At 49.1% G+C, this 18542-nt stretch overlaps 1 long non-coding RNA gene across 1 annotated transcript; it reads right to left on the minus strand.

The window, feature by feature from the left end:
• Nucleotides 1–16097: 16097 nt before the first annotated feature.
• Nucleotides 16098–17893, minus strand: LOC135974932 (uncharacterized). Its single transcript, XR_010591994.1, has 2 exons — nucleotides 17427–17893; nucleotides 16098–16493 (listed from the first exon to the last, which is right to left on the minus strand). It is a non-coding gene; the product is annotated as an uncharacterized LOC135974932 (long non-coding RNA).
• Nucleotides 17894–18542: the final 649 nt, after the last annotated feature.

Here is an 18542-nt window from a genome sequence, read left to right on the forward strand (position 1 = left end):
CCTGCATTTCTTGTGCTGGGAGCGCTGGGCACTCAGCAAGTACAGGAGTGGGCTCCAAATTTGTTTAAAGCCGCCAGGCCAGACTTGGAACTCGTGGGGGTGGCAGAATCTTAGAGTACATCTAGGGCGTGATTTCAGCTTGGGCCGACATATCCGCAGTAGCTCTAATCGAGCTAGTGTGCTAAAAATAGCAGCGTTGCTGGGGCAGTGCAAACGGCAGGTCGGGCTGGCTGCCCAAGGACGATCCCATCTGAGATGCTGGGTACAGGCTCCGGCAGCTAGTCCCTCCCACCATTGGCTCCACTGTTATATTTCGTGTGCTAACTCAAGCAGTGCTAGCATGGGTACGTCTACATGAGCTGGAATTACTCCGTCCAGCTCCAGTGTAGACGTATCCTTAGACCTTGAGCAGGGTTTAACGGTGTGATGTCAGATCACGTCCGTTGGCTCAGTCCAATTAACGCAAGACAAGACAAGGCAAAGGGCAGCACATGCTCTATAAATGAATCAAGTGAAAGCTAGGGCAGGAGCCTCATCTTTAATCTGACCAGTGTAGAGTGTACGTGTTTATGCTGGACTTCCAGAGCGTGTTAGCTAGCGCCTGGTGCCGCCCCTTTATATCCCAGACAAGGCCTGGGGGGACTGAAGCACAGACTTGCCATGCAGCCACATGGTCACCGTTAAAATATACACCGTAAGTGGGACCAGGGGTGAAAGTAACTTAAAGGACTTACTGGTACGCTGGAGTCCTGAGCGGGGGTGTGGTCTCAACCGGAAGAGGCGGGGCCTTTCAAGATTTAAAGGCCCTGGGGCTGCATCTGTGGCTGGGAGCCCCAGGGCTTTTAAATCAAACCGGAGCTACCAGCTGCAGAGGTGGCTGGGAGCCCCGGGGCTCAGGGGTGAATTAAAGGGCCTGGGGCTCTGACCACGCGGAGCTCCGGGTCCTTTAAATCACTGCGGGAGCCGGGCCGCCGCTACCCTGGGCTGTCCTGCTATTATGTGAGGGGGAACATAACCCCCGCCAGAGGCTGCTGCACAGGCTCCATTGGAAAGCAGCTGGTCATGATTATTTCTTGCACTATGTGCAGATGTTTCACCAAACACTGACTCTTCCAGGTCACCCTCAGTGTCCCCGCTGGCATCGGATGGCTCTGGGGGTTGGCTGGGCTGGGAACATCGTCCTGCTGGGAGCTGTGGTAGCGATGGGCGTGTGGGGTGAGTAACTCAAGGCTAGTTATTCACTTGTGTGTAATGCTGCACCCCGAGATTTCCTCTTCCCCCACGTTTCCACGGAGACTCTTTCTTGTTCCTAGAATCCTGGAAATGTAGGGCTGGCAGGGACCTCGCGGGGTCGTCCAGTCCAGCCCCCTGCACTGAGTCAGGGTTATCGATTCCAACACATTTGTGAATGAAATCATGGACGCTTCATTGTTCCAAAGCAGAGCAAAATATTACATGAACAATGTGTAGCTAAGAGCTTGATACATGAACCCCTGTGATCCAGCTATGGCAACTCCTCTGTTAAGCGTGCAGGGAAAAGGGAAGGCATCTTACAATGTGCAACGAATGAGATTTTCTGTCTTGTTCTTTCTCTTTCCCTACTCTAAATTTGTCATAGCATGTGCACGTGTTTGTTTTGCACACACACACTCTCAGTCTCAGGTTGCGAACCCGCAATAGTTAACTGTGGTTCACAATCATGCTCTTTCCTTCCTATCAAAAGGAAATTTTAAGGGCCTGGGGAATGACGGTGCCAAGGAGAGAACCAGCTACGGCTATAATTGCAGCACTGAACTGAAGGATTTTCCGTTCTGCTTCAAACAGTTTCTATGTGAACCTCCATCCAGCAACTCAAGAGGTAATCTCTGCTCCTTTGCTCTTTCAGCTGCTTCCCCGTATTTCAGTGACACCTAGTGGTCACTTGGGGTAACTCTCAGTGTGTACAGTACAGAATGCACTAAGGATCCTACTTGTGTAGAACCTTTCGTCCCAAAGGGCTTTACAAACTACTTGTAGCGTAAAGCTGGTAGAGAACCAAAATACAGACATCACTTACACTTTCCACTGGAAAAATTTCTTCTGACTTTTTAAAGACGCTCTTGCATCTTATAGTTCGCAGGAGACCTTTGAAAATTCAGCACGGGGAGAGTCCTCAGGCTGGAGAAGTGCCTTTTCTTTGTTTCAAGAAATTCCACTTAGCCTCTGCTGAGCTGTGAACTTTGGAAATGGTGGTGGTTCCCTTCTTGCTTGTGAGCCTCAGGAAAGCTTGGTCACATGCTAAAATCATAACAGCGTGAGCCTTCTAACGTGCTGGGCTCACCCTGTGTCCGGACATGCACTGCACTGGGAGCTGGCACAGCAGCTGTAGCTGGGATGGGGAGAGTTGGGCCAGGCTCCCCACAGCCCAGCACCTGACCATGTAGCTTTTGCCCCATAAGCTTCCCCCAGAGACAGGGCGAGAGCTGAGATGGGAACCTTCTGACAGCCTCCAAACCCAACAGCCCCTTCCCCCACATCACAGCCTTTTCCTACCACCAGCTAATGCAGTATGTCTGTGGCTGAAGGGATCGAGTCTGTGCTGACGGTTCAGGGTGCAAACCCTGCTGATGATTCATGCTGGGCATGTTGCTCCAGTTGCACATCATAGAATTATTGTTCTTTTATTTTTAAACTAGAAAATTCCAAAACATTATTTGAATGGAGGGAAAATCAAGCACTCAGAAGTGGGGAAATGACAGATTTATGGTGCATGGATAATTCTGCCCCTTTGTGCTTATGCATTAATAGACAATCTTTAATTACGTGATCATATACTATTGTTTTCTCAACAGGGCCTTGCCTCATTCAGTGCACAAGGTGGACCCACATGGGGGCAGAATTAAGGTTGCGCGGGCCACCATAAAACAGACATTTCCTAACTTTCTGCACACTGCCCAATAGCTAAGGAGAGAAAGTGAAGGAGAATCCCAACTGAGCCTGACCTGCATTAGCCACTACAATTCCAGGACTGGAGTGCGCACAGCCTCACCCATACCCCTCACTCCCGGCTGCAGCGCCTCCTGCTGACTGAATATTGGACCTGTCCCCAAACAAAAATAAGGGTATTAGTTCTAGCTGCACAAAGGCTCTGTGATTGACCGGGATGAAGGTCAGCACTCGTCAGAACCTTCAGCTCCATTAAGTGTTTCCATTTTCCCCTCCAGAGGGATCAGGGTGTAAGCTCTGCCCCCCAAACTGGCTACTGCACATGGACAAGTGCTACTGGGTGTCTAAAGAAAAAGCTCCCTGGGACAAGAGCCGCGACGACTGTTCAAAGAGGCGGGCTCGACTGTTAACGATTCGGGATCAGGATGAGATGGTAAATAAAACTTCTGGGGAGATGAGCATCATTAGTAATAATTAATACACAAAACTGCTGTTGTGTGTCAGTTAAGGTTGCTCTATACACAAGGCACCTACACAAGCTAAAAAGCAAAGGACTTGAAACATTAAATGCATAACCTATGCTCTACAACTTGGCAGTGGATACTTCACTAGTAGCACAACATAGACCACAAAGAACGTACCACAACCTTAACTCTGTCCCAGCAGGGACAGAGGCTAAGTGACTGGCCCAAGGTCACACAGGAGTCTGTGCTGGAAAGGGGAATAAAATCCAGAGGTCCTGAGTCTCTGGCTAGCACCTGAACCACTATAACCTCCTTTCTCCCTGTCAGTTTATTGTTCCATGTCATTTACAGGCCTTCATACAAACTACTTCCAAAGATGCAAACCGGATCTGGCTTGGACTCACCATTACATTCCCTGCAAGGAAAAGGATTTGGGTGGACGGCTCCCTGTTAAATCAAACACTGTGAGTGTTGTTCTCCTTGGAGTCCATGTAAGATACCCAGCAGGGAGCAGGGGGTTGTTGGATTTCCAGGTTGCTGTAGCAGAGGCTACTTATGGGCGCAAGGGATGTTCAGTGCTAGGCACAGTCCTCTGCACAGAGAGGAGATCAGACCTAACCCTCAATAACTGATTGACATCGACAGTGCGGCTAATCCTGAGGGTTGGGTTTTGTAATGTGAACAAGTTGTGTCCACCTCTGGAAAACACCAGCCAGCTACAGTATCATGTGCTAGGAAGTCTTGTCAACCAGGGCTCTGTAGGAACAATTCAGGTGTTAAGGAAGAAATTCGTGAGAGGTGTCAGAATGAGGAAATGCGGCTATAAATCTTGTTCAAAAACTAAACAGTGATTTTATTTCTTTTGTTTCCCAGGTTCAAGGTAGTGGATCCTGCAGAAGGGAACAGCTGCGGGGTGATAAAAGCAGATCAGATTCATTTTGAAACCTGCAGTGCTGTATCGAAATGGATTTGTGAAAAAGACGCTCTCCTGATCTAGACAGTGACATTAGTGCTCTGCCCTTGTGTGTGTGAAGGACAAATCCTCTGTAGTGTCAGTCTGTCACGTGAATGATGAATAATGTAGGTGAGCTTCAAAGGGAAAAAATGGACTTATGCCCTTTCTCCCTTCCTGCTTTTATGGTGGATAGAAATGTCCCCGAACCTTTTCTTGCATTTGAAATTCAGGTCCTGTCTCGGCTGGAAGATTATAGTGAAGGGAGAACTAGTGAAAAGACATCACAAGTAGAGGTGGGGGACAATTTTCCACTATATCATTTATTTGCGCCCCTCCCCCCTTTAAAAAATGCACTTTGGGGCCGAACAAGACTATTCACAAACTGGTGTTGAATTCACTGAATAGTTTCAGCTAAAATAAAAACAAATAAAAATCATGCTAGTTTCACAAGAGGACTGGAGGAGGAGACAGCAGCTAATCCCACGCAAGAGCCAAGTGGTTAATGCACCAGGTTTGAATCCCTGTTCTGGAATAGTGTAGGGTTACCATATTTAAAAAATAAAAAAAGAGGACACTCCACGGGCCCTGGCCCCGCCCCTTTCCCACCCCAACCCCGCCCTTTCCCCGCCCCTTCCCCAAAGTCCCCGCCCTAACTCCCCCTCAGCCACGCGAAAAGGGCTGCCCGAGCGCTACCGGCTTTACAGTTTGCCGGGCAGCCTCCAGACCCTGCGCCCCCGGCCGGCGCTTCCCCAGCACAGCTGGAGCCCGGGAGGGAAAGCACCCAGCCGGGGGCGCAAGGTCTGGAGGCTGCCCGGCAAACCATGAAGCCGGTAGTGCTCAGGCTTCGGGCAGCCCCTATGCCTCCGGACCCTGCGCCCCCAGCCGGGCACTTCCCCTCCCGGGCTCCAGCTGCTCTGTTCCTCCCTGGACTCAGACTTCGGCTCTGTTTAAGAGCCAAGCTGCCCGAGCCAGCGCTTCCGGCTTTGGGCAGCCCCCGTGCCTCTGGACCCTGCGCCGCCAGAGCAGAGCAGCTGGAGCCCAGGAAGGGAAGTGCCCGGCCGGCGGTTCGAGGTCCGGAGGCATGGGGGCTGCCCGAAGCCGGTAGCGTTGGCTCGGGCAGCTGGGCTCTTAAACAGAGCCGAAGTCTGAGTCAGGGGAGGAGCAGAGCAGCCGCGGGAGAGGAAGTGCCCGGCCGGTATTTTTCCCGGACATGTTCGGCTTTTTGGCAATTCCCCCCAGACGGGGGTTTGATTGCCGAAAAGCCGGACATGTCCGGGAAAAAACAGACGTATGGTAACCCTACCTAACAGCACCCTTCAGACTGGATCATGGCTCCTTGCTGTATCCACAAACTGCAACACCTTCCTTTCTGCACACAGCCTCCCTGCAACCCCTGGGGTGCCATAGGTTGGCTTTGGCCTTGGGCTCCACATGGTGTTAGCACTTCCAAGCTCTGTCCACCTCCGCTAGCTACAGCCAGCAATGCAGCTGTGCTGCCCTGTGAGATACAGAGTGTGGGGGTCTTCATGCACACCCAGCCTTGAATTTGTGCCTGGGAGCCTCCTTTGGTGAAAATGTGGCCCTAGAGACAGCTTGACATGCCTTTATTCCCCCCCCCCCCGAGGATCCTCTTTCCCCTCCCTGCCAAAACTGTTGTGCTGTCCCTGTTCACTGACTGCCGATTTTCACATCCGCAGGCTGCACTTCAGGGATAGATTTCTTTAAGGCACTTTTTACTGTAAAATATTTTCCTACATGTCTTTTATAAAAAAATTGCTGTGCAAAAATGTACAGTCCTGAAAGTGCAGGCTGCTAATTAAACAAATGCTAATTATTCCAAATTCCAGAGGGCAGATTGTTGCTGCTTGAGTTAGGTGCCTTCTCTGCAGCATTTTAGATTCTTGAAGGTGTCTGAACGCAACTGTGTAACCTTGCTCTGCAATATATTTGTGGAACTCAGGCCTGATTCTTGGGTATGTTGAGCTCTTTCCTGGGAATGGATTCTGTTGCTGAAAGAAAACTGTATTAAAATAGCACAACCACCTCTAGATGTACATGGTTAATCTATTCGCACTATTTGAGCAGTAGAAATACACTGTTGAGAGAAATATACCTGCTTTGCTGAGGGATATAGGGCTTCCCTAAAATGCCCCTAATAGAGCACGGTTCCTTATTTGCATCCAATAAAGGGGTCACCACAGGAACCTCTCACGAGCCTAGTCTCTGCGTGCGCAAGCTCCGTGTTGTTCGTTTCAGCTTCACCACCCCCTAGGCTAGGGGTCAGGGGAGGGTAATATTGGCAACTTCCCCTTTAAGAGGAAATAGACCACAGCCCCTTTAAATCGTCTCCAACTCGCTTGCTGCCCGTCTCGCGCTCGAGGGTTGCCCGAGCTCTCGCGGGATTTCCGGCGCTATAAATGTTGCCCTGTGCAGGCCGTTTTCCCGCGTCCTGAAGCGGGCGTGGTGAGTAGCGGCCATTTTCCAGGAACCAGCCCCGGCGCTTGAAGCCGCCGCCGCCGCCACCCGTCCCCTCATCGGGGCCGTAGCCGGGCGGGGCGACGCGCGGCCCCCGGAGGGGTCCGGCCGGGCTCTTCTTTCGGGAGCCGGGGCCGGGCCGGGACTCACCCGCCTGCAGCAGGGCCCCGTGCGCGGGGGTCCGCCCCGGAGGGGCCGCGGCTGGGGGCAGCGAGCGTCTTTCCGCCGGGGCGGGGGCAGGTCGGGGCCTCTAGCGGGCGGGGGCGGGGACAGGACTCTCGGCGCCGGGGAGGCTCCGGGGCGAACCGTGACTTGGCGCGTGTGACACTTGGTCTGTTCCCTCCCCCGACCCGCTGCCCGCGCGGCTTTAGGCCCGGGGCGACCTGATCCCAGCCACGTGTGGGGGGAGCGCTGATGTGAGCCCGGTGGGGCGAAAGGGGAACCCGCGAAGCCCGGCGCTGGGCTGTGCCCTGGTGGGAAGGGGGAGGGCAGCTGCTGGCCTCAGCCCAAGGCTGCACTGCAGGATCTGACACTCAGGCCGGGACTGTCCTGCTTGGACCTCCCCATCCCAGCCGCTGCTGTCCCGCTGGGCTTGGCAGGGTGTTACTGCCTCTGCCTTAATTTCATCCTCTCTGAGATGGCTGTGAACGTGCTCACCCAAAACACCTTGGCTAATTGGTTCTGTATAAATGCACAGAATTGATGATCTCTTAGTGTTTGCAAAGTCTTTGGAACTGCTCGGAGTCGCGTAAAACACAGCTCTGGCCTCGATTAAAGAGGGGATGTGCTGTGTAATGCTGACCCCTAATGGAGACTTCTTAGCCGTGCAGCAGAATGATAAAGAGCAGTAATATAACAGACCGCCAGGTGTCACTCACTGCATTCTGTTAATATTGTGTCATCAAGAAAAGCATCTGAGAGGAAATAAGGGGAACCGTTTAGTGCTTGCTTGTGTGCTGCTTATGTTTTAATCTTATTAATAAAATGTTCATAATTGTCTGTAATTATGGCGTTCTCTAGGGTCTGTGAAGATCCAGGTGTGTTGCTTGTGCTGCTGCTCTTGGAGCTTGGATGTTGGCTGCAATAGCAGAGAGTAGCAGGATGATGATGATGATGATTCAGCAGACCTAAAACTAGTCATAAAGAGACCACTGGCTTGGTTTGGAGGTGAAGGTGCTCGGCAGGCTTATCGTTCACAAAGTGCCCTGGTTAAAGGTTACAGGTATGCTTACATGTGCGTGCCCCCCCCAACAAGCTAGCGACTCAACCTACATAATGCTGTCCCCATAGCCTGTACAAAGATGCCCCTCCTGTGACATTTGTTTGGTATACATTGATACAAAAAATTGCATATTGTCCTCTAGATACTGTTAGTTACCATCCTTATCCTTGAGGGTTTTGTTAGACATGAATTCATTAGTCTGTCACCCCCTCTTCATCTTTACAAGGGGCCAGGTTGTTCCTCAAGCCTCTTAGGAATGTGTTTACTTAGTGCAGAGACAAGAGTTCTCAAGTAACTATCACCCCAGGATGGGAACATGTTTACTTGGTTACCTGACACCTCCCTCATGTTACTATTCTGTCAAGTCCTACTCTGGTTCATACTATTCTACCTAAGGTTCCAGCAAGGCCTAGGACTTGACTAAAGTAGTACGAAGGGAGGGGTGCATCACAAATGGCCCCTAGGGGTTACTCTCCTGAGTAAGCATTAATAAGCGCAATGGTGAGGTTCAACCTACCAATCCCTGCTTCTCCAGGCTATTAGTAATTTGGGGGATAAAATTACTTTATGCTCAACACCTTAAAACAGCCCTTTCAATCCAGGTTGCATCCAAAAACACCACAGAACTTGTCCAATGGATTATTGACTTGTTCCTCAGGAGATGGTCTATCTCAGGAGTAGATGAGTAAGGTTCTGTGGCCTGCCATGTGCAGGAGGTCAGATGAGATGATCATGATGGTCCCTTCTGCCCTTAAAGTCTGAGCTTTGCTTAACAGCATTGTTACTTCCTTTGCAGGAATATTCCAGGGCCTCTGGACAGACTGTCACTGAGCACTGACTGATCAGATAAGTATTATTCAGTCACTCACCTCTTACTCAGATACACTCTCTAATCCCAGCCTTGGTTCTCTGTAATGTACTATTGATTCTTTAGAGGATCTTTCTGCTCTCTTCCCTCAGGTTCCGCTCAGAGACCAGCTCATCAGTTGTCCCAGGAAATGACAATCAGTTTGACTACTGTGGAGGATTAGGCTGCCCATCTGCTGGGATATCTGATAGCTAGAAAGGGTTCAGGAATCTCAGAACCAGACATGAATCAGGTGAGTGGCTTCTCTTCTGAATGACCCTTGGGGTTTCAGGCCTGGCTGGTCTGGGTGAAGGTTGCAAACCAGTTTACTTTGTATCTGCCCCGTCCTTGATGCTCCTGAGTTTGTCAATTGCCCGGAGCTGGGAGGAAGCAAGTCCCAGGTCCTCAAAGGTATTCAGGTGTCTAACCCAAAATCTGGAGGCCTGTGTTAGTTTGATTCCCATGCATGTGCCTGCCTAATAGATGGAGAGGGGCCTTCTAGTTGGAAGGAGGTTGTCTGGCTGTGGGCTCCTCTCTCTCTAAGTAGGTGTGAGCATGATGTGATTTTGTGAAGCTACAGCTGGTTTTACAGTTTGTGCTCTCAGCCTAGGAGGGTTGTGAACGGATGTCAAACAGTTGCATTTGTACTGCCTGAAGTGAGTGGGGTCCAAGCTAGACAGTAGGTCTTGAAGGTTGGGGGCCCTGGTATGGAAAAAGTTACAAACCTGTCATGTTTATAACCATGCATCTCTCTATTTGTGAGTGGGATTGATTAGCATCAGATTAAGGCATAAACATCCTGATTAGGGCCCTGGTTCCTAGAGTCATGTCAGGACCTCAGACTGGTTGTGTTTTTTTGTTTCTTTAGTTTTTTTGTGTTTAAAATTTTGAGGAGAAAAGATTGGAACTGTGACTTTAAGCAATGCAGAAGCATCTGCAGAGAGCCTGAGACCATTCTCTGAAATGTGGGGAGCTGCCCCATGCATCTTAGTGGAGTGTTAATCCCAAGATCTGATGTTGTGGAGGACATATGTCAAAATCCCTGGAGTAAAGGACCCTCTGCATGTGGCAGGAGGGGAAGAGTGGATGGGTCCAGCTCCTGCACCCCTCACCCAAGTGAAAACACTCGTCCTCAGGGTGGATTTGATTTAAATCTCACATTTATCTCCAGGCTTCTTCTCCTTGTCCAGATCTATTCCACCCCAACAATCTTCTATTAGTTGAACTTTTTGAAACTTTACACCTTTTAGAGAGCAGTAAGGGATTGACTCTGTACACAAATTTGCAGAGGGACAATAGGTTTGGGGTCTGTTATTTCTCACCTCTGTATAGTTAACATTTTTGCTGTTAACAAGCATGTTATCTCTGGAGACACAAATCCACAGTTTGAGAAATGCAAAACTAAGCATCTCTGATGGTATCTTCTAGACTGATCACTGAGTCCCATTGGGTAGATAGAAAAATTAACCTAAATATTCTATACAGAAGCCTCTGAAATCTCATAAGATTGGATCCCTAATCATGAACTATTGGAACTCATTTACAAAACTTTTCTTAACCATTACATGAATATATTGTCATACTGTAGAATTAGAATTTATAATCCCTATTTCATGAGGATATATCTGAGCTATAATCGATCTAAAGATACATTTTTTCCACAAAGCACTTGATCAAAAACTGTTTTTAAACAAAAACCCCTGATTTTTATCCACTCTGCCCATCCTGCACCATCTCCTTTGCCCCTTCATTCCCCTGCATCTTGGGAAGAAGATGGTGAATAGACCTTGGAGTGGGAATCATGGATTCTGTGAACCCTACAATCAAGGGGAGATGCTGCAAAGAGGACTGTGGCCCAGGAAGGATGAGGGGGCTTGAGTTGTTTCGTTTGGATTCTCACTCCTCCTGGAGGAGGGAGGCCACTTGTTGGCATGGTGACTGGAAAGCTACACTGAATTTACTACCCAACTGCTGAGGGGAAACTGAGGTAAATTGAGGAACAGGCTCAGCGGATGCCAGGCCAGGTAAGGACCACTAACACAACCCATTCTTTGTTAACTTTTGTGGCTGTTTGGAGTTCCTGATAGTTTTATGCTGCTTTGGAAAGTGATGATGGTTTTTGTTACCAAAAGCTATTTAACATCAAGCTGCGATTTCATATGTAGTTCGGGTTTATACCACACCATCCCTGTGGTATCTGAGTGGTGTCCAGTTGAGCTCGAGTGGTGTGACTAGCACCTGCAATGTGTAGTTTTGTGTTAGGATTTTGTATTGCTGCCTATCCCCCCCAGTAACTGAGTGTCCTCTGTGTAAACCAGACTGTTTTCCTATGTCTCTATTTCTCTCCCTAGAAGGATAACTGCCTGTTTTACTTCAGTGTTTCTATACTGATGCTTTTCACAGTGGTATTTGGGCACCTTCCATGTAAAATCAATAGCCAAGTCCCTAGTGGTCTTCCTGGAGTCTCTGACATGTCTTCCTTTTATAGGGTAAAATCTCTGCTTGGAATAGGGTGTTTGGGGTTTTGGGGCTGGTTGGCTGACTTGAGTCACCTTGCATTAGGGTAGATGGAGGTGTTAATGCTGTGAGTCTTTCTTGTAATGGTGGAGAGGCTTTTTTGAAAAGGAAGGTATGGCCCCATGTAAAATCATAGGCATTGTGAAGTCCCTAGTGGTCTTCATGGAGTCTCCAGTACTTACCTTGTTATGATAACCTGGGGTAGGTTGTTTTGGCTTGTTTGAACTGGTTGGAGTTCTGTTGAGTGTCACCCTTGTTACAGTGGAAAGATGTTTTTGAGAAGCTTTTCTGCATTTCCTGAAATGTATGGTGGTTTTTTCTTTTGGTGGATGGGTGTGTCCATACTGTGCTGTCTGTGTATATTATTGAGGGCAGGTTGAAAGTGGTGATTTGTGCTGCTTTTTTACATCCTTTGGTGCCTTGAGACAGAGAGCCTTCTTGGGGTTTTGGTCTTTGTACAGCTCTATCCTTGGGAGAAAGTTCTGCTGTGCTTAAGGGGCAAAGTTGAGTGGTATCTTAGAGGTATCTTGGGCCCAGGCTGTTAAGTACCTTGATGAGTGCTCAGATCTTGAACTTGATGTGATGTCCTCTACAATGCTAGTGTAGTGAGTTGAGAACATGTATCACATACTCGGTTGCCTGTTTTGCACAAAGCCCAGCAGCTACACTTCCTCACCAAGTTGTGGTTACTCAGGGCTGACTGTTAATGCACATGGTTACTGTTTATTCCACTCAGATCAGTTGGCTTGTTTAAAATACTGGGGAAACAAAGGCTCCCAATCCTGATCACACTTTACTCACAGGAATCACATTCAGGATCTGCATAAAAGTAGATCACACACATCTGCACAAGTGGGGCCTAAATGAGAATGTAAAACTGATGCCTGGTACCTCAGTTTGGATGGAGGAGAGATCTGGACAAACTTCTGATTCAGTGACCGTTATACATAACCAGAAAGCCTAGGCTTATGATTTTATCTGCCTCTACAACAGACACATTCTCACTATTGGCCACTTTATTTGACTGCTTCTTGGCAGTGATCCCAGTATTTCTGGTTCTGTACTGTGGTTTGACATAGTTTTAGCTTAGAAGTTTTGAATTTAATCTTGCAAGATAAAGAGTAAGTGTTATTTAAAGTGATGCGGGGGGGGGGGTTGGGGGGAGGGGGAGAGCAGGTGGTGTATGTGAGACCGACAACCTGATCCTCTCACTATTGCAGTATGCTCGTTGTGGAGGGGCAGGACTTTGGAGTGTTTCTAAAGAGGCAGGCAGGGGGCAAGTTCTGTTCCTTCAGGCAGAGCAGAATGTAGCAGCCTGCCTGTTTAGTGTATTGTTCCTAGTGAATTCCCCCAGGAGTATAAAGCAGGTGTACAGATTTTTAGGCTGCTTTGCACTCCTTGTAAAGGACAGTATGGCCTTATAAATGCTTATAGTGCTTTAGAGATTAGGACTGGTCTTTTTTTTTTTTTTTTTTTTTTTGGACTGAAAAAATTTCCTATCACAATGTGCTCCATGAACTGTTTGCTACTGACCTTTTTGGAGCTGGTCAGTAGCCAGTAGAAGTTGAGTTTCACTCCCCAGCCCTCACTTGCTCTTCAGTTGCCCACGATGTAATACTGAGCATATGGCTGCATATCTTTACTGAGTAATAACAAGAACAAGGGTCAATACTTTGGTCTTATCCACACACAAGCTGAACTGCTTTATCTACTCGGTACAGTTAGAGCAGTACGATGCGCCCCCAGTCTGGATGTGGTTACTGGTATCAAAGGCGCTTACAGTGGTGTAGCAGGTCCCACAAGGGGAGGCCTGTACATTTATGGCTCCAAATGCAACAGTTGCAGAAATCCAACAGGAGTAATTTACAGATGCAAGTTTCACAAGAAACAGTGAGCAGCTTTGGGAAGGTCAGAGTGCAGGTGGGGTTACAGACTGACTAACTCAGAAATATAGAGCTAGCTTGGGAGAACCCAACCCCCCCAGCCACCTGCATTTCCTGTGCTGTGCTCTACACCTGAGTGCACTGGAGTGTCGGTTTGTGGTTTCTCTGGGTGCATGAGGCCAGGCTTCGCTGGGGCACTCCACCCTTGTGCTGAGCAGCCCAGGGCAGAGGGGGTTGCTGAGGGGTCTGTGATAAGGTGAGGGTTGATATTGGGGGATCAGTCTGGGGTCCTGTAAGAAGAGTGACAGTGTGAGTTTCTCACATGACACCAGCTCCCTCTCTGTAGGAATTGGCTACATCAGAGTTTTTTTGCAGTAGCAGTTTTCTACAATCCATTACATATGAGTAATTACTACAGGTAGCACATCCTACACATAGCAGTTTCTAAGGGTATGTTTACACCACAAAATTAGGTCAAATTTATAGAAGCCTGTTTTATAGAAATCGGTTGTATACAGCAGATTGTGTCCCCACATAAAATGCTCTAAGTGCATGAAGTTGGCGGACCGCATCCACAGTACCGAGGCTAGCGTCGACTTCCGGAGTGTTGCACTATGGGTAGCTATCCCACAGTTCCTGCAGTCTCCACCGCCCATTGGAATTCTGGGTTGAGATCCCAATGCTTGATGCAAAACAGTGTCACAGGGGGTTCTGGGTACATGCCGTGAGGCCCTTCCCCCTCCGTCAGAGCAACGGTAGACAATTGAGTCACGCCCTTTTACCTGGGTTACCTGTGCAGACAACATACCACGGCAAGCATGGAGGCAGCTCAGATCAGCTCACCTTCACCATATGTCCTCTGGGTGCTGGCAGACGTGAGGCTGCATTGCACACAGCAGCAGCCCCTTGCCTTTTGGTAGAAGATGGTATATTACAATTGATACCCGTTGTCATCGTACTGCAGTGGCTGTCAATCATGGGCACCTGGGCAGACATGCTCAGCCATCATCGTCGAGACTGTTTGATAGGACTATCAGTCGTAGTTTGCTATTTTCTGCCAAGCACCCAGAAGATGCCCAGGGCTATCAGTCATGCTGCACCATCATCTGCCAGCTTAAGATCTAAAAAATAGATTTGTTCTATATTCATTTGCTTCCCCCTCCCTCCATGAAATCAACAGCCTGCTAAACCCAGGGTTTTGAGTTTAATCTTTGGGGGGGAGGGGCTATTCTCTGACAGTTGTTTGTGTTTCTCCCTGATGCACAGCCACCTTTGTTTTTAATTCCCTGTACCTGTATGCCATGTCGTCACTCACCCCTCCCTCAGTCAGTCAGATACTAGTTTCGCGCCTTTTTTCAGACCAGACGCCATAGCACTGGGATCATGGAGCCCGCTCAGATCACCGCAGCAATTATGAGCACTATGAACACCACGCGCATTGTCCTGGAGTATATGCAGAGCCAGGACATGCCAAAAGCAAAACCAGGACCAGCCGAGGAGGCGATTGCAGCATGGCGACAAGAGTGATAAGGAAATTGATATGGACATAGACCTCTCTCAAAGTACAGGCCCCAGCAGTGTGCAAATCATGGTGTTACTGGGGCAGGTTCATGTCATGGAACGCCGATTCTGAGCCCAGGAAACAAGCACAGACTGGTGGGACCGCATCGTGTTGCAGGTGTGGGACGATTCCCAGTGGCTGCAAAACTTTCGCATGCGTAAGGGCACTTTCATGGAACTTTGACTTGCTTTCCCTGTCCTGAAGCACCAGAATACCAGGATGAGAGCAGCCCTCACAGTTGAGAAGCAAGTGGCGATAGCCCTGTGGAAGCTTGGAATGCCGGACAGCTACCGGTCAGTCGGGAATCAATTTGGCGTGGACAAATCTACTGTGGGGGCTGCTGTGATCAAGTAGCCAACGGAATCAAAGACCTGCTGATATCAAGGGTAGTGACTCTGGGGAAACTCATAGTGGATGGCTTTGCTGCAATGGGATTCCCAAACTGTGGTGGGGCAATAGACGGAACCCATATCCCTATCTTGTCACCAGAGCACCAAGCCACCGAGTACATAAACCGCAAGGGGGTACTTTGCAATGGTGCTGCAAGCCCTGGTGGATCATAAGGGACGTTTCACCAACATCAACGTGGGATGGCCGGGAAAGGTACATGATGCTCGCATCTTCAGGCACTCTGGTCTGTTTCGAAAGCTGGAGGGAGGGACTTTCTTCCCGGACCAGAAAATAACTGTTGGGGATGTTGAAATGCCTATAGTTATCCTTGAGGACTCAGCCTACCCCTTAATGCCATGGCTTATGAAGCCATACACAGGCAGCCTGGACAGTAGTCAGGACCTGTTCAACTACAGGCTGAGCAAGTGCCGAATGGTGGTGGAATGTGCATTTGGACGTTTAAAAGCGCGCTGGCGCAGCTTGCTGACTCGCTCAGACCTCAGCGAAAAGAATATCCCCATTGTTGTTGCTGCTTGCTGTGTGCTCCACAATATCTGTGAGTAAGGGGGAGACATTTATGGTGGGGTGGGAGGTTGAGGCAAATCGCCTGGCTGCTGATAACGTGCAGCCAGACACCAGGGTGGTTAGAGCACAGCAGGGCGTGGTGTGCTTCAGAGACGCTTTGAAAACAAATTTTGTGACTGGCCAGGCTGCGGTGTGAGACTTCCATTTTTCTGCTTGATAAACCCTCCGCGCCGCCCCCCCAAGTTCACTCTACTTCCCTATAAACCAAAAACCCCACCCTCCCCTCCCCCTTCGAGCACTGCTTGCAGAGGCAATAAAGTCATTGTTACTTCACATTCATGCGTTCTTTAATTCCTCACACAAGTAGGGGGATAATTGCCAAGGTATGTAGCGGCGGTCTCTGCTCCTGCTGCTTTTCCTGCAGCTCAACCATATGCTGGAGCCATATCAGTTTGATGCTCCAGCAGCCGGAGCATCGACTCTTGCCTTCTGTCTGCAAGCTGACACCACCTATCATCTTCAGCCTGCAACTTGCTCTGTTCATCCCGCGATTCAGCCCGCCACCTCTCCTCTCGTTTTTATTGTGCTTTTCTGTAGTCTGACACTGACTACCTGCACGCATTCTGCTGTGCTCTGTCAGCATGGGAGGACATCTGGAGCTCTGTGAACATGTCAGCCCAAGTCCGCCATTTTCTCCTTATCTCCTCTGTGAAGGAGAAAAATTTGCAGCTGGTGGAGGAGAAGGGAGAAGTGGTTAAAGACACATTTTAGAGAACAATGGGTACACTCTTTCACATTAAATTTTGCTGTTCACATTACACAGCACATGTGCTTTTGTTACAAGGTCGCATTTTTCCTCTTATATTGAGGGCCTGCCGGTTTGGTGTGAGAGATCACTCACGCAGTGCCAGGCAACAGATTTCGGCTTGCAGGCAGCCATGGTAATCCAGTCTTTTAGCTTTTTTAACCTTCTTAACATGTGGGAATGGTTTCAAACAGCAGCACATTTCCCATATCAAGGATGAATTGTGTTGGCCATTTAAAATGGGTTTTCAATGTAAAAGGAGGGGCTGTGGTTTCCGGGTTAACATGCAGCACAAACCCAACTAACACCCCTCCCCCGAACACCCAATTCTCTGGGATGATCACTTCCAATTCTCTGGGATGATCACTTCACCCCTCCCCCGCACCGCATGGCTAACAGCGGGGAACATTTCCGTTCAGCCGAGCAGGAACGGGCACCTCTGAATGTCCCCTTAATAAAATCACCCCATTTCAACCAGGTGACCGTGAATGATATCACTCTCCTGAGGATAACAAAGAGAGATAAGGAATGGATGTTGTCTGCATGCCAACAAACACCAGGACCATATGCTGCCATGCTTTGTTATGCAATGATTCCAGACTATGTGCTACTGGCCTGGTAAAGTGTCCTACCATGGCGGACGTGATAAGGCAGCCCTCCCCAGAAACCTTTTGCAAAGGCTTTGGGAGTACATGAAGGAGAGCTTTCTGGAGATGTCCCTGGAGGATTTCCGCTCCATTCCCATACACGTTAACAGACTTTTCCAGTAGCTGTACTGGCTGCGATCGCCAGGGCAAATTAATCATTAAACACACTTGCTTTTAAACCATGTGTAATATTTACAAAGGTACACTCACCAGAGGTCCCCAGTGTGCTCTCGGGGTCTGGGAGCATGCTTTGGGTGAGTTCGGGGGTTACTGGCTCTAGGTCCAGGGTGATAAACATATCCTGGCTGTTGGGGAAACTGGTTTCTCCGCTTCCTTGCTGCTGTGAGCTATCCACATTATCTTCATCCTCCTCTTCCTCATACCCCGAACCCTCTTCCCTTTCCTGTTCTGTACTGTGGTTTGACAGAGTTTTAGCTTAGTTTTGAATTTAATCTTGCAAGATAAAGAGTAATAGTGTTATTTAAAGTGATACAGGCTTGGGGGGGGAGAGGGAGAGCAGGCTGTGTGTGTGTGTGACAGACAACCTGATCCTCTCACTATTGCAGTATGCTCATTGTGGAGGGGCAGGACTTTGGAGTCTTTCTAAAGAGGCAGGCCTGGGGCAAGTTCTGTTCCTTCAGGCAGAGCTTTATCTACTCCGGTATAGCTAGAGCAGTACGATGCGCCCCCAGTCTGGATGTGGTTACACTGGTATCAAAGGCGCTTACAGTGGTGTAGCAGGTCCCACAAGGGGAGGCCTGTACATTTATGGCTCCAATGCAACAGTTGCAGAAATCCAACAACAGGAGTAATTTACAGACACAAGTTTCACAAGAAACCACCAGAGCAGCTCTGGGCAGGTCAGAGTGCAGGTGGGGTTAAACTGAATAACTTGTAAATAAACAGCTAGCTCAGTTCTCAGAAACCCAACCCCCACAGCCACCTGCATTTCCTGTGCTGTGCTCTAAGCCTGAGTGCGCTGGAGTTATTTTAGAGGGTGTTTTTTCTGCTTCTGTGTGCACGAAGCTGCCAGGCTTTGCTGCGTCCCTGGGGCACTCCACCCCTGTGCTGAGCAGCCTGGTGCGGAGGGGGTTGCTGAGGAGTCTGTGATAAGGTGAGGGGTCATATTGGGGGCTCAGTCTGGGGTACTGTAAGCAGAGTGATAGTGTGAGAGGGAACTGGTGGTGTTGTGTAAAAACATCTGTAGGAATTAGCTATATCTGTTTTTTACAGTAGCAGTTTTCTACAATCCATTACATAGGAGTAACTGCTACAGGTAGCACATCCTACACATAGCAGTTTCTGAGGCTACGGCTACACTAGAAA

This window comes from Chrysemys picta, chromosome 12 (assembly GCF_011386835.1).
Source record: "Chrysemys picta bellii isolate R12L10 chromosome 12, ASM1138683v2, whole genome shotgun sequence".
Taxonomy (NCBI): Eukaryota; Metazoa; Chordata; order Testudines; family Emydidae; genus Chrysemys; species Chrysemys picta.